The sequence below is a fragment of the Eublepharis macularius genome, chromosome 4 (assembly GCF_028583425.1).
Source record: "Eublepharis macularius isolate TG4126 chromosome 4, MPM_Emac_v1.0, whole genome shotgun sequence".
NCBI lineage: Eukaryota > Metazoa > Chordata > Lepidosauria > Squamata > Eublepharidae > Eublepharis > Eublepharis macularius.
Genome location: NC_072793.1, coordinates 186,606,785 through 186,616,806, shown reverse-complemented (window position 1 = coordinate 186,616,806; position 10,022 = coordinate 186,606,785). Strand labels below are relative to the sequence as shown.

Sequence of the window (10,022 nt, the reverse complement as noted above, 5' to 3'; positions counted from 1 at the left end):
CTTGCTTAGTATGAACGTACACAGGTCAGAAGAGGATGTGCATGAAGGGATGAGCTGGTGTTGGGCTCTCGTGGCCCTTCCTTACAGGGTAATGCCAATTGCCACTTTGGGATCAGGAAGGAATTTTCCTCCAGGCCAAATTGGCCAAGGATCCTGGAGGTGTTGTGCCTTCATCTGGGCATAGAGCCACGTCACTGTGGAAAGGGGTTGCTGTGAATTTCCTGCACTGTGCAGGGGTTGGACTAGATGACCCTTTAGGTCCAGAGGATCCATAAGAATCCATACCTGGAAACCCTGTTTTTGCACCATCGTAGCACCAAGAGTTGGTGGGTGTGTGTTTTGGTGCTTCCTATAGACTAAGACATGATCTATAATTTGTTGGTCATCTGATTTTGTTTCAATGTAAAAATCATATGAATTCATGAGGATCCGTTTAAAAACATCTGGATCTTACATTAACTCACTCCCTAAACAAAGCCACTATTATTCATATACCCAGAATATACCTGGGGCTGTATTTTGCATTTCTTTGCCTGGGGGTCCCTGGGGGTGCTCGGCATCCCTGGCTGGATGGGATGCTCAGAGCAGAGCCCAAGGCAAGAAATGCCTATTCCGGCAGCTTCCCTGCCCAGCAACTGATGACTGGGCCAGTCTCAGAGCCTGAGATTGGCTCAAGCAGCTGAAACTCTGGCTCTGGAAAAGTCCCAGACAAACCCAATCACACAATGCCCTGATTGGGTGACAAGCCAGCCCTGGGAAGTCCCCGGCACACTTCCAGCAGGGGCGGGCAGCAGCAGCAGCAACAGAGCAAGGGCAGCATCAACAAGCCTTCCTCACCTGCAGGGACTTGTGTGTGTGTTAGTTACATGCCATCAAGTCACTTCATTCCTATGAATGAAAGACCTCCATAATGCCATATCATTAACAGCATTGCTCAGCTCTTGCAAACTTTTATTTATTTACGTTATTTATAAGCTTGCTTTTCTCACTGAGGCAGATTTCAGAGTGTGAATTAGTCCTGCCAGTATCGAAGACGCTTCAATAAAACCCTTGAAGCCATTGACAAGATTGACAAGATTGCTCCCCTCCCTCCCTTGTGGAGGAAACCAGCCCCGTCGTTCACTGTAGAGCTGGGTGATCTAAAAAGGCCTGAAAGACGTCTGCAAAACTGCTGATGGAAAACTCCTGCCAAACCTGACGGAGCGTGCTCCAGAGCCCCCTGGAAGACTTACGAAGCAGCGCTGACAGCCAAAAAAAACCCATTATTTTCTGCAACCACTGCATCGGCTAAAACATGCCCACCCCAACTGTCAGGTTCTGGCAGTTAGACCCTAATAGTAATGCACTGCAAACACTCCAGTGTATGAGTTAAAGTTGCTTTATTAGAGATCCATCAGCCTCAGCATACATAGACAGTTGCTTTGGCAGAAGTGATGTGGGAAGGGACGGCTAGGTCAGTTATAGGGAAAGTTCCCACCCTTAGGATAGGGACCCTTAGGATCCTGGCATGAAAGAGCCGGGGGGGGGAGAGGGGGAGGACTGAAGGGAAGGGAAAGAAGTGAAGTCATTTTATTTCCCAGGCACTCAAGGACATTCTCCAGCCAGCCGTAAAACTGAAAGTAGAAAACCTACGAGATAAGCAGCTACCAGACTAGCATCAAATATGTACTATACATAAGATCAGTACAGAATACAGGATACTTTTCATATGCTCAGAGGATCAGTACAGAATGCCCAGCCCACTTTATGACAGATTATCCACCCTGAGCCTGCGAAAGCGGGGAGGGCAGAATATAAATGTAATAAATTAAATTAAATTAAATATGCTTTCATGCATATCTGACACCAACTGTTTAAGGGGTCTCAACATCTTTTGACCCCTAAATCTGAAACTTTGCTGGTTCAAGAACAGAGAGTTAGCTGTGGCACCTTTTGCAAACCTTTTTGTCGATAAAGTAGCTCAAATACCCTCTGATCTGGAGGCCTCTTGTAATATGGGTAAGCCAGAAGGAATAACACACTTCCAATCCGATTCGGAATCATTTTGACGCAGTTACAGCCAAAAATATTGCCAGAGTTCTTGCATCTGTGAAAGCCAGTACTTGTGCTCTGGCTCCTTGCCCATCCTGGCTACTAAAATCATTCAAAGATCACATAAAGGAGTCCCTGATATCCATCATAAATCAGTCACTAACTCAGGGCACCTTCCCTCGGCTTCTCAAAGAGGGATCCATCTGCCCACTGCTTTAAAAACCATCCTTAGACAAAAGGCCATCCTTCATTGTTCCATCTGCAGCAGTAGGTATTAGGGTATGTGACTTGGACTGGTTTAAATCATTCCTCATGGGATGGATACCAGCTATCCTCAGTGTGGGAATTATCTTGTGGGTTCCACGACGCACAATCTCATGCCTCATATTATTCAATCTCTACATAAAGCCTTTAGGAGAACTCATTCATAGCTATGGAATTGGATGCCCTCAATATGCAGGTGACACCCAGCTCTGTATCTGGTTGTTTGAATCCCTTGGTGGTGCAGCCCATGTACCGAGTTGCTGCTTGAAGGGTCTGCCTGAGGAGGTCAAGAGAGCCCCCACCCTCCTAGTGTGACCCCTATGAGGTCAATTGGTTTATCCCAGTGGGGTGGAGCCAGTAGCCAGAGGCAGGCTGCGGAGGAGGGGGCTGGTTGCTGGGGAGCTTCATAGTTGATATGCTCTTCTTATCACCTTGAATAAGGTAATTAATTGTTGTATGTAAACAATATGACTTAAAGTGGTGTTTGGGTATTGTGTTTGGTTGGTGTTACTGGGATTGCTTTATTTTTGCAGGACTGTAATTCCCCAAGACAGAAGCCTGGGATACAGTTGCTTCAAATTAATGAAAAAGGACACACCACCACTTCGTGGGATGTTGAACTGTTTTACCTTTTCAAGGACATTGTTGATTCGAAGTTTTCTGTCTGGTTGCACTTATGAGTTAGTTTTAAAAAAGTTGTATGTTATTAATTGTTAACAGTTTAAAAGAAAAACAATTCTTTCTTAAAATTGTGTGGAAGTTGCTTCCTAAGCCCCATAGTACCCATGAAAAGAGACGTTACACACTAGCCTTCCACAAACAATGCAAAACACATCTACTCTGTTCTTTGACCTTTCTTCTACGCTGCAGGGACACAAGAACCATTCCATCTTTTCTCACAACTAAAAGAATCTTCAAAACCACACAGGCTAACTGCATTTATGACCGTCTAGAACAGGCCCTCTTACGTGAGAGAATCCACACTACCCGCAGAGAACTTGCTGCCACAGACAAGGAGCTATTTTGCTTGCATATCAACACCAGCCATAAAATGAGAAGTCAGGATTGGGACAAGGTCGATAATCTCACCTACAGGAAGATGGAACAAGTGTTTACCAACCACACATCCAGACAGAAGCAGAAGTTTAACAAACTACAGGAAAAAAGACAGACAAGCCCAATGCTCGACAATGCACGCATTGTCATCAATCTGACAGACCGTCAACTCTCACCAGAAGAAACCTCCATCTTGGCAAAGGGAGGAAACTTTGCAGTCACCCCCACCAGAATTCCTGTGGAAGACATCATTGCAAATGTAGAAGCTGCCATCCGTCATCTACCTGAAGAGGAAGCTGAGGAAATAAGAGGAGAGACAGCCAGGATTCTACGAAAGGCAAAGCTTCCCACCAGCAATATAACACGCAAGGAGAGAAATGCCATCAAGACCCTCAATGCAGATCCAGACATCATCATTCTACCAGCTGATAAAGGCAATGCTACAGTGATCATGAAAACGGAGGAATACAAAAAGAAGATTAAGGAACTCCTGGACCCCTCCACCTACAAAAAACTAAAACGAGATCCCACTTGCAAAATCACCAGGCTAACAAATGCACTGATCAAGAATTCCTCACTACATCCTGACACGCACAGAAAACTATGCAAGACTGAAGCACAGCCACCCAGACTATATGGACTCCCCAAAATACATAAGGATTCAGTCCCACTCCGACCCATTGTGAGTGCCATTGGTTCACCGACATATGAATTAGCTAGACATCTGGCAGATCTCCTGCAGGACCACATCGGGAAAACCTTGTCTTACATCAAAGATTCAGCAGATTTCATCAACAAAATCAGTTCTCTGAAACTCAATCCACAAGACATACTTGTCAGTTTTGATGTTGTATCCCTGTTTACCAAGGTTCCAGTAAAAGACACTATTGCACTGATTAATCAGATTTTCCCAGAGGATGTAACAGCCTTATTCCATCATTGTCTGACAACCAGTTACTTCCAATGGGACAACGAATTCTATGAACAGATGGAAGGGGTGGCCATGGGGAGCCCACTCAGCCCAGTTATAGCAAACTTCTACATGGAACATTTTGAAAAAACAGCTCTAGAATCAGCACCCCACAAACCCAGTGTATGGTTCCGGTTTGTGGATGATACATTCATCATTTGGAGCCATGGGGAGGAAGAATTGATGGAGTTTTTGAATCATCTCAACAACATCCACCTGAACATACAATTCACAATGGAGAAAGAAAGTGAGGGAAAACTCTCATTCCTGGATACCTTGGTCATCCGCAAAGCAAACTTTCGGTTAGGTCACAAGGTCCACAGGAAACCAACTCATACTGATCGGTACTTGCACAAAAACTCCAATCACCACCCCCGACAGAAAAGAGGCATAATGAAAACATTAGTGGATCGTGCAAGACGGATATGTGAGCCGCGCTTTCTCAATGAGGAAATTAATCATCTAAACCACGCACTTCAGGCAAATGGCTACTCCAGAAATGAAATCCGAAGAGCAATCAAACCCAGGATGAATCAAACAACCAAGGAAAAACAGTCACCTACAGGAAAAGTGTTTTTGCCATATATCAAAGGAATTACTGATCAGATGGGAAAGCTTATGAAAAAGCACAACCTTCAAGCAGTATTCAGACCCACCCGAAAAATACAACAGATGCTACGATCAGCAAAAGACAGTAGAGACCCCCTCACCTCTGCAGGAGTATACCGTATACCCTGCAGCTGTGGACAAGTTTACATCGGGACCACAAAGCGTAGCATCCAGACAAGAATAAAAGAACATGAAAGACACTGCAGACTTGGACAGCCTGAAAAATCAGCAGTGGCTGAACATAGCCTAACTCAAACAGGGCACAGTATCTTATTCCAGGACACCAAAATACTGGACAACACTTCCAACTACTTTGTCAGACTGCACAGGGAAGCCATTGAAATTCACAAGCATAAGCAAAACTTCAACAGGAAAGAAGAAACCTTAAGAATGAACAGAGCATGGGCTCCAGTTCTGAAAAACACCAGGCCAACAAAACACTCCACACCCGACAATAGCCCTGCAGAGAAGATTAGCACATCAAGCACCAATCCATATGCAAAAGAACCTCCTCAGGATACAGTGAAGCCTCCCGCCATTAGCATTCCACACCCTGGGAAACTCTTACAGAATGACTCAGCTCAACCCCACCCCTCCTGAGTAGATATAAATGACCTACATCTTTTCCACACTGTGACACTGAGAGATCTCTGTCTTTTGGTGCTACACCTCTGAAGATGCCAGCCACAGCTGCTGGCGAAACGTCAGGAACTACAATGCCAAGACCACGGCAATACAGCCCGGAAAACCCCCAACAACCATCAAAACTGAATTATTCAAAAAGGCCTTTTTCTCAGCTATGAGGGTGGTATTGTAGGAAAGGGGTCCCAGAAGTTTCACTAACGAGTTAGGAACCATAGATTTCATCATTACATATTATCTGTTGCTTTAAATATGTACTCCTATCTACTACCTGTGCTTCATGTAAGTCCTAGAATTGATTGTGTTCTGTTTCAGCAATTCTTCAACCCCGTATTGGATCCCTGCTAATGCTACGTCTTTGTAAACATGTATTCATTTACCCCATGACATTGTTTGTGGAAATGTTTTTGATACTATATTCATTTACCCTGTAACATTGTTTATAGAAATGTTCTTGACACTGTATGGAGATGCGTGCCCTTGTCCTTGCCACTGATGGTACTAATCTCACACTATGTAATCCGCCTTGAGTCTGAGTGAGAAAGGCAGAATATAAATGACATAAATAAAAATAAATAAATTGACAGCTCTGGTCAAATGGCTGAAAGGAAACAAATTGAAACTGAACCCAGCCCAGATGGAAGCGATGCTGGTTGGAAAAGCAGAGATCTTGAAGGACATTGTGCTTTCAACCTTTGATGGGGTCCAGTTGGCCCTGGCTGACTCAGTTAAGAGCCTAGAGGTTATACTGGATCCAGCACTGCTACGAGAGAAGTCAGTTAATGCAGCTGCAAAAAAAGGCCTTCTCCCACCTCGGGCTAGCCTTGGAAGGTGGCCTTGACACGGCTGAGCTGCCCCCCTGGATTCATGACACAACATTGGGACTAGACTACTGTAATGGACTCTAAATAGGTCTCACCTCAAGAGACTTCAGTTGGTGCAGCCCGCTTACTCTCAGGAGCTAGACAGAGCATGCACTTCACTCCCATTCTGCAGTCACTCCATTGGCTGCCCGTCATTTCCTGGACTCAGTTCCAGGTCATACCTGTGCCTCTCCATCTATGTTCTGCTCACCTGGACAGGCCCTTCTGCAGATACTGGGCTGCCACTGGGCAAAATCAACCACCGCTCACACACGTGGTTTCTCTGTGGGAGCCCCCATCTTACGGAATGGACTGCCTGAGGAGGTCCGGAAAGCTCCCACCCGTCTGGCTTTCTGCAAACTGCGCAAAACTGCCATCATTCAGGAGGGTTTTGCACCCAGATGGTAGGGCTTGTCATAAGAAATAACTCAGACAGCAGTTTCTGTAGGGATGAGGACAGAACACTTCACTGTTGGATGCTGTCTGATAATGGAGATATGCGCCTACCAGTGAGTTCCACACTGCTAAACACGCCATGGAAATGAGTCATGCCTTGTTTCCGATAGATTTCCTCTTTGTGCTCAGCTTTATGCACTCTGGTCTCTGTCGGGCTGCCTTTGAAGACTGCATGACGGCTTCAACCAGAGCCTTAGCAGCGGCCTGCCTGATATCTGATGTGGGTCGAGACAAACATGTCCAACCAGCGCACTGGGTACTGATCCACTTCCAGGTTCAATTCTGCTATCGACCATGAAAATCCTTTGTGGCTGTTGGGACCCACCTGGCTGAAGGACTGCCTCTTCCTGAGGGTCAGTTATGGCCACGGTGGCAGGACCCACTTGAAGCCCAGTGGAACTGCCGGAAAGAGACCTTTCCCCAGTAGCCACTCCAGTCCCGAGAAGCTGCCTTTCTCCTACATTTTCCTAAGGGGTTGGGATTAGCTTTTAACCGAATTGCTTTTCTGCGCCCTGTTGAGATGTTGCTTCCTACTGACCTGGTGGTGATGTTTATTGTACTCTACTGTGATTGTGATGTCAGTATTTAATCATTTGATACCCTATTTTATTGAGTTTTTTAATTATTTTGTAACCTGCCTTAAACATAGGAAAAGCAAGACAGAAATGCTGAATTAATAAAAGCACCAGTAAACGTATATACCTCGAGGTCAGAGAACCTCTGCTGTGACCCCCTGCTACAAATCTACTTTTCAGCACCTGCTGAGAGGTGGAACTGGGGGGGGGGGGTTCCTCTGGGCCCCCAGAGCCTGGCACTGGCATGGAGTCCAGGGAGGGGTGGTCCTGGCATTAAAGGAAACGGAGAAAGGGGTCTCCTGGCCAGCTTTTGCTGCCTTCGCATGATTCTGTTTTGCTGCTCAGAAAATGACGAGATTCAAGAAAGAGGAAGGGGCAGGATTTTCATTCTTTTTAAGTATTAAATCCTGGCCCAGCCCTGTTGAAACTACTTATTGGCCGCCAAATTCAGGATGACTGTGGGTCTTGCAATGCCCCAAATGGAATCAAAATATCCTGTCCCAAGTAATATAACAGGTACCATACAAGTGTTCAGCGACTGAGGATCCTCTCCAGCATTTGACTCAGCCACAGATGTGTGTTTGCTGACACGCAACATACGGAGAGGCCTCACTGCACCTTTGTGGCCCTGCTCGACTTTTGGTTCTGTAATTTCCAGTCTGTAAAGCAAAGCAATAAGACTCAGCAGCACTTGGACAAGACAAAGATCCAATTTATTCCTTTTTCTGAAAAACAACAATAAGGAAATATTGGGAAAGGTCTTGCTATGGAGAGGCCTCGCCCCGAGCAGATTTACACTCCCCAAATATCTCCCCACCCCTAAATCCGTGATCGTGGAAGAAGAGCCTGGCCCGAGTGCAGGGCTGATTTTCTCTAGAGGAAGCTGCTTTGGCTTCATTCTACAGACTACTGACGGGTTCCTTCCCAGGGCCAAAAGCAGTATTATAGGAGGGGGGTTGCTGAGCTCACAGTAAGCACTGAGTCTTCTAATGGCTTCCCTGCCTCTCCACACCGGCCCGGATCGTGTCCACTCCCTCTCTGACAGGGAATTCCTGGGGTCTCTCTCTACAGTTTTGTCCTTTTCTACCAGCCCCCCTCCTGCGCCTTTATCAGCAGAGAAATTGAGCAGATGGCGCTTCCACCAGCTTCCTCCATACCAAGAAGAGGTGCACCTGTGTTACTTCTGCCTGTCAGCCTGCTGTTAAAGTCCCAGAAGAGGAGCCAGTCCAAAGGAGGCCCAGCCAGCTCCCCTTCCTCACCAACTGACCACTACCAGGGAGACTGAATACTACCTAATAGTGTAATGCCCAGAACCAGGCAGGCTCTCTCCAAATCCCAGACACTGTAGGAATAATGGCATGTTCTACTCAGAAGTCCAAGCAGGTTCTTCCCAGAGGTTCTCTGGACCCAGAAATAGGGCAGGCAAACCCTCCACAGACCCCAAAGCAAGTGGGGAGAGACAGAAAGCCTCTCACTGCAAATCTCTGCTTGCGCCCAGGACAGGAGGGGGCCTCCAAGCAGACTCCAGGGGAGGGAGGCCCCCCTCTCTTGGGAAGAGCCACAGGGACAGACCCTATGAGGGGCACTGATGCACATTTGAAAGAACAGGGTTCTGACCAGTTTCTTCTTGCCCTCCAAGCATCTGACGAAGAGAACTGTGGTTCTCGAAAGCTTATGCGACAATAAAATTGGTTAGTCTTAAAGGTGCTACTGGACTCTTTTTGATTTTGCTACTACAGACTAACACGGCTAACTCCTCTGGATCTATGACATTGGGGGCTGGAGCTCTCAGCCCTTGGGGGACCTGTCTTTGGGGGCACAGCTGAAGGCGACACTCTGACCCCTTCCTGGACGGCCAGTTGCTTCCTTCTCTACTGCTCTGGCTTCTGAGCCCTTATGGGAAGAGACAGGCAGCATCTCATGGCAAATCCCCACCTGCCTGCTGGCCTGGGGGAGGGGGAAGGGCCCCTTCTCCTAGGAAGGGCCACAGGAATAGAGCCTGCTAGGGCCAGTAATACCCTATGAGAGAACAGGTCCCACTTGATCATGGTGGAAATGGAAAGGATGGCCCTGGGCCCATTGGGGGCAGGAGCTACACCTTGGGGGGGTGTCTTTGGGGGGCACTGCTGAAGGGGGACACTCTGATCTTTTTCCAGACAGCCACCTAGCTGAGCTGCTGCAGGGCCATTTCAGTGTGGGCACCATATTGGTGGGAGGGGCCACATGGAAGGCTGCTGCGGATCAGTAAAATGCCCCCCACCCCCAGTTCTCTGAGCTGAGCTGATGCAGGAGGAAAGGGTTCTGCCAAGGAAGGAGCAGCAAAGGATGCAGGTCGGGAAAGAGGCAGGCGCAGAGCTCGACAGGAAGGGTGTGGCACATCTGCCTCCGGTTACCTGGAAGGGAAGGAGAGAAGGGGGGGGGTGAGAAGGTGCCTGGCCAAAGATGTGCCCCTCTGGAGCATCCCACGCAGCCAGATCCCTCCCCCCCACACACACACTTAAGGCGAGGCTTTGCAAGCACCCCCCACCCCACCCCAGCTGTGACCCAGCGGTCTTC

The 10,022-nt window shown here is 47.4% G+C and overlaps 1 protein-coding gene across 1 annotated transcript in view; it reads left to right on the top strand.

Moving 5' to 3' along the window:
- LOC129328487 (H-2 class II histocompatibility antigen, E-S beta chain-like) overlaps positions 1-10,022 on the top strand; it is a 261,776-nt gene that overhangs the window by 147,492 nt on the left and 104,262 nt on the right. The window lies entirely within an intron of this gene.